At 39.7% G+C, this 6632-nt stretch overlaps 1 long non-coding RNA gene across 1 annotated transcript; it reads left to right on the forward strand.

Annotated features, from left to right (window-relative positions):
* Window positions 1–332: 332 nt before the first annotated feature.
* On the forward strand, window positions 333–3168 carry LOC114040563. Its single transcript, XR_003568793.1, has 2 exons — window positions 333–1331; window positions 3007–3168. It is a non-coding gene; the product is annotated as an uncharacterized LOC114040563 (long non-coding RNA).
* The last annotated feature ends 3464 nt before the right edge of the window (window positions 3169–6632 follow it).

Consider the following 6632-nt stretch of genomic DNA (forward strand, 5'->3'; position numbering starts at 1 on the left):
GATACGCCTCGTTCTCTGACATTGCCGCCACTCTGGTGCAAACCCACATCACCCAATGCCTGTTCTGTTGCAATAGCTGCTTGTGGGTCTCAGGTCTCTCTACTCTCCAATCCATTCTCCATTCAGCTACTAAAGTGATTTTCCTAAAGCACAGGTTCCTACTCAATAAACTCCAGTGGCTCCCTGTTGCCTCCAGGAACAAATAGAATTCAAAGTCCCTTTGATATGTTTGTAATGTCTTTGTTTTTTTTTTTTTGTTTTTTTTTGGTGAGGCAATTGGGGTTAAGTGACTTGCCCACGGTCACACAGTTAGTAAGCGTCAAGTGTCGAAATGTCTTTATGAGACATTTAATAAGACAGTTTGGGTCGGCTCTGTCAAGGTCACAGATCAGCCAGGTCATTAGAAAATAGCACTTAGTGCTGCACTTTAAGGTTTGCAGACAGGCATCTAAAGCCCTCTTTCTTACCATCTTCTTACACCTTCCTCCCCAATCACAGTGGCCTCTCGGCTGCCCCGTGAACAAAGCCCTCCATCAGCTTTGAGTATTCTTTCTGACGGTCCCCCATGCCTCGCTGCTGATCTCCCTGGCTTCCTTTAAGCTCCGACTAAACTCTTGTCTTTCACAGGAAACCTTTCCCAATGCCTCTTAGTTGCAGTGTCTTCCCTCTACATCTTGTATTTTGTTTGCAAGCTGTCTCCCCATTAGATTGTAAGCTTCTTGAAAGTAGGGACTTTCTTTTTCCCCTTTTTTGTATTGCCAGTGCTTAGCACATAGTAGGTGCTTAATGTTGATTGACTGATACTGATATTACATACCATCTACATTTATAGATTGTTTTCTTTTTCTTAACTACAATTATATGCCAAAATACTTGACAAAATCACAATTTCAGAAGTGGGTGGCACCACATATGTTGCAGTCCAACCTCTTATTTTTATTTACAAACATTTATAAAGCTCCTACTACTCTGGAAGCCTGTGCTGTGTTGGGGAAGCTGCCAAGCTTTGTTATCACCTCTGCCTTCAGGTTGCTTTTGGTCTAGGAGACGAGAAAGCAGGAGGGGGAGGGGAAAGGGTCCAGACCCAGTGAAGGCCTTGCGTTGGCCACTGAGGGAGTGGAGTATACTTCTACTTCACCACCTGTTGTGCTTATGGTAAAAGTGTTTGTTTCAGGACCGAACCAGAGTTGAAACATCTACAAGTAAAATATGAGGAACTTAAAGAAAGAAAATCTTCTCTCACAGAAGCAGCATGGTTTTTATCTAATTTGAAACAGCTTCATCATGATTATGCAGCTCTTAAAAGGAAAACCCCAACAGAGAGAGAAAAAGTGAGTGTCACTTGAGTTCATTTTGGTTTCTTCATTATACGTCAGGAGAAATAGTCCCTTTATGTTTGTGACATGTTCTTAATGTCTTTGTAAGACAGTTTGGGTCAGCTCCATCAAGGTCACAGCCCAGCCAGGCCACTAGAATAGCTAGCACGTAGTACTGCATTTAAAGTTTGCGTTTAAAGATCCTCACAGTAATCCTATGAAGTTGGTGCTATTATCTCCATTTTACAGATGAGGAAACTGAGGCAGAGGTTAAGTGACTTGCCCACTGCTATTAAGTGCCTGAGGCTGAATCTGAACTCAGATCTTCCTAACTCCAGACCTGGCCCTCTATCCATAATGTGTATGTAGGCATCACCTACCTGCAAACATCACTGGAGGCAATATAAATTCATAACACTCCTAAGTGATTTTAAGTATTTAGCTACTTTACTCGAAAGGAATAGAGAAAATTTAAAGTCATGCTTTATTTGAAGCTAATGGTCTTTGCCTACCGAAAATTTGAGGTAAGGCTTATCATATAACTTTTATACAAATTTCAAGGGTAATTTTTTTTGTTCAAATTACTAAGGATAATTATTGTGTTGTTTTTTTTTAATCCAAGGAAATCAGTTAACTCCACTTGTTGCCACTTTTCACTAGAATCAGTCAGCAAGCATTTATTAAGTTTAGCTAGAGTACTAGGGCTGGAGTCAGGAAAACCTGAGTTCAAATTAGGCCTCAGACACTGTGGCCCTTGGCAAGTCACTTAACCTGTTTGTCTCAGTTTCCTAATCTGTAAAATGGGGCACTTTTATGGGAATGGTGATAACATTCTGAAAGCTGGAAGAAGTTATTTTACCATATTTATATTTTAGGAAATTTTCCAGAAGCTAAAGAATCAATGATTTTTTTTAAATGAATTTCATTTTCAGTCTACTTTGAGATACAGATATGATATATATATCTCATCAATCTACTTTGTAATAAAACAAGTTAACTTTGTCACAGTGTGACTCTAGGAGGAAAAGAGCAAACTAGTAACTGGCCTGATAAACTCAATTTGCCACTGGAAGCATGGCAGGAAATCCTGCTGCAATAATTATCTCAGTGTTCTGTGTGGTCTTAAAGAAGTACACACAGCAATATCTGCAGTCCCCCCCCCTTCTCTTTCTTTTAATTGTATATTTTCTTCTGCCTTTATTTTACTTTATGAAGGCACAGATTACATGAGAGGAGGCTCCAAAGACTCTTTCTTAAAACATAGCTGTAACATGGCCTAAAATAAATCTGCCAGATACCACATGGGTGGCAGGGCTAGTCTGAACCGGGCCCTGGCATGCCCTGGTCATTATGAATCATCTTTAAACTCCATAGATCACTGGCCCTGTGCTTCTGGTGCTCACAGGGGTCAAGAATGTCTATGCCTGAGAGCTTATCTCTCATCCAGCAAAGCCCTTTTAGGACATGTAACTTGTCCAAAGTTGCACATTTTGTGATGATTCAAGACCAGGGCTTCGCATCCAAAGCCCAGTGTTCCTTCCCTGCACCAGAGCACAAGGCAACTCACTGTTAACGGTAACGCTGAACTGTAAGATATAGCTAGATATAGCTAGTAGGAGGTGAGTGCCTTGACTCATTTGTCTTGATCATTCTCACTCCATAGTTATTTCAGTTACTCTTCCTTCAACAGTATGACCTGTCCAGCTTGCCAGCTCTGCTGTTTGAAGCGAGAGGCATTTCAAGAGCGGCACAACACCTGAAAAAGATCAACTGTCACCTTCAACAGCTCGTTGACCACAAATGAGAGGGAACCTGCCTGATGTATACCTTGGAATAAACTTTTTTAAATTTATATATTTAACTTGGTATAATTTCTTAAACTGTACTTGATTAAATATAAAAGCCATAATTAAAAAAATACTTTAGAGTAATTCCTGTGTAGTAAAGGTCTGTAGGTTTTGTAAATAACCTAAAAAAAGATGTTAGTAAAAAAACAAATTAACTTTCAGATTTAAAGAGATTTACTTAGTTGTACATACTAGCTATTAAAGTATTCTTTGATAATATGTGTGTGTATACACACAATATGTATGTATTTCATATATGTGTATATATATATATATATATATATATGTTTAAAACACTGACCAAAATAGTTCAGGATGGACTAACACATGTGTTACTATTTTCTCCATTGAATTTCATTTCTGAATGACAGAATGAGAGTATTAATTTTGCAATACTAAAAATCTGCAAAATTAGATTATATACTGTACCAAATAGAACAATTGTCATTTCTAATTATTTTGCCTGGGTAGTTCAACTAATAGCCTTTGTAATTTGTAGCCTTCCTTGGTCCATTAAAGCATTTAAAAACAGACTTAAAACTCTGAGTGAATGAATAGCTACTTGTTGAAAAAAACACTTTTCTGAACCACATAGTATTTTTTCTTCAAGTTTAGTTAAAAGCTGTAGAAGAATGGAAGGGGACATGGCACACATGTAACATTCTGTATTCTGCTCATATATTTCACCATCCCCCTGACCCCCTTTTTTTTTTTAACCATAAAGGAAATTTTTAAAAATTTTTGCTACTTTTTGTTTTTGCATCATATGTTGACTCTCAGATTGCATCACAATTGACTCCCTTCTCCCAACCCAGCAAGACTTCCATTTTATTAAAAACAAAACAAAATCCAAAAGCAGTTCTGTAAAACTAACACCTAGACTTTTCTTTGTGGTTTTTTAATTCTTTTGGTGCCAAGTCTGGTTATTAAAATTACAGTTGGGTTTAGTTTTGGTTCTTGCTGTTGTCCCAGTTTAACCTATTTCCCTGTTATCATTTCATATATATCCTGTTTTAAGAATCCTTCATATTTGTTGTTTACAAAATAACATCCCATTACATTTATGTACCACAATTTCTTCAGTTTTTTTTCCCCACAATAAACAGGCACATTATTTGTTTCCAGCTTTTTACTGTAACAGTGCAGCCATGAATGTTGGGGGATGTAATGGAGCCTTTCTGTCAGTGAACTCCTTGGAGTTTATAAACCTAGTCATGGGGCCTGATCAGTTTAGTGGCCTTTTTTTGGGGGGGGGGGGGGGGCAATAATTTGACATTATTTTCCAGAGAGTATTTGGACCATTTCATAGCTTTCACACATGCTTGTCTTCCCACAGCCCCTGTAATTTCATCTTCAGCAGTTTAATGTATAAGGTGACATTTCAGTGTGATTTCAATGTGCATTTCTATCATTAGTGATACAGGGCATTTTTTTCTTTCTTTTTTTTTAAGGTAATTGGGGGTCACACAGCTAGTAAGTGTCAAGTGTTTGGTCTGAGGCCGGATTTGAACTCAGGTCCTACTGACTTCAGGGCTGGTGCTTTATCCACTGCGCCACCTAGTTGCCCCAGGGCATTTTTTTCAAATAGCTGTCGGTAATATTTATCTATTTTGACCATTTCATTTATCCAGTCGAGAGTGACTCAAAATGAAGTTGTTCAATTGCCCACAGGTTTTGGATGTCTGAATTTGTTTTATTCTAAGTCTATAGTTCTTTTAATGGAAAAGGAGATTTGTTCAAGCTCTCTTGCTCATTTTCCATATTATTTAAGCAGTGGAAGCCAGGGTTAGGCCTGAGATGAAAGACAGACCCACAGACAAAGCTTGTGTATCCCAGTGAGGCCTTTCAAGTCAGCAGATGCCTGGGGGGCTTAAGGGGTGACATTTTGGGTCTCCATTGTGGATGTATCCCAAGGGTCTGCTGTGAGCCCCATTCTCTCTTCCCTCTATGCTAACTCAGTAATACAATGGTTCTTATCTCTATGCAAGTGATTCCCAGATCCATATATTTGAGCCTAACTTCTCTCCTGAGCTCTAGTAATTACATCACTAAATATCTCTTAGACATCCTGAACAGGATGACTCAACATCTGAAACTCAACACATCCAAACCAATTCATTTTCTTTCCCCCCAAAACTCTGGGGCAGCTAGGTGATGCAGTGGATAGAGCATCAGGCTGGCCTCAGACACTAGCTGTGTGACCCTGAGCAAGTCACTTAACCCCGTTTGCTTCAGTTCCTCATCTGTAAAATGAGCTGAAGGTGAAACCACTTTGCCAAGAAAATTTCAAATGAGGTCATTTAGAGTTGAACACAACTGAACCAACCAAACTGAACAAAACTCTGCCCTTCTAATCACCCAGCCTTGCCTCGCACTCACACTTAACCCACCTGTCTTTCCAACATCTCTTGTGTATATCCCCTTCTCTGTTCCCCGAGCTGTCACCCTTCTGGCTGGGCTCCCTGCCTCCAGACCACCTGCCACTCAGCTGCCATAGTGATTTTCCTAAAGCACGGCTCTGACCACTCATCTTTCTCTACTCATCTACCCCCTTGTTTTCCTTTTACCTCCAGGAACAAAAAGAAAATCCTCTCTTTGGCTTGTAAAGCCCTTCACAGCCTGGATCCCTCCTTCCTTCTTGCTCTGTAAGCCAGTAATGCTGGCCTTTGTCCCGTGCCTCCTCACCCTCCACTGCTGAAATGCTCTCCCTCTTAGATACCCCAGCTCCACCTTCTGCAGGAGGCCTTTCCTGACTCTTTTCCCCTTCTATTTCCAGTCTATATACAAGTTCCTCAAAGGCAGAGACCACGTTTTTGCTTTTCTTTCTATGTACAATGTTGAATAAATGCTTAGTGACTGACACCAGCTATTTAAGAAGCCAGCTTAGTTTCAACTGCAGTCTCAGATCTACTTAGCTAGCTCCGAAACTTTTCTGTTTTATATGGGAGAAGTCTAATTTCTGAAATTGCAGTGATATTTGACTAGTGTTCTTGCTTCTCAGGGGTGCTGGGGAGGAAAGTAATTATTATTTGTTACCTTTGCTTCCAGAGCTATGCTTCAGATCCCTGAGCGCTGTGATTGGCTGAGGAGGTGGTGTCTGGCTTTGTAAGCTTCATGGGCCTAGGGCTCAGGCAACTTTAAGGTTAGCCTGAGATTAAGGTTAGTTCGTGGCCTGGATTCTTGACTGACAGACTCTACTGTACCCCTATTGTTGACATGCTTTATGCAGGTTAATATCAACCTGGGGCTTTTAGTTCAACTAATACTTCATATACTGGGGACCTTGTGTCTGTGACGTGGAATGACATCCAAGTACAGGGGTCTAGAACAGTGTCAGACCTGTATTAGTAATCATAGGTTATGATATACAATAGGACCATTAAAATATCAGCATTTAATAGAATTTCTAGTAATAATCAAGAAAATGTTCAAAAAGTAAGAAAAAAATTCAATAATAGGTACCATAATG

The sequence above is a fragment of the Vombatus ursinus genome, unplaced genomic scaffold (assembly GCF_900497805.2).
Source record: "Vombatus ursinus unplaced genomic scaffold, bare-nosed wombat genome assembly UNPS02013588.1, whole genome shotgun sequence".
Classification (NCBI taxonomy): Eukaryota; Metazoa; Chordata; class Mammalia; order Diprotodontia; family Vombatidae; genus Vombatus; species Vombatus ursinus.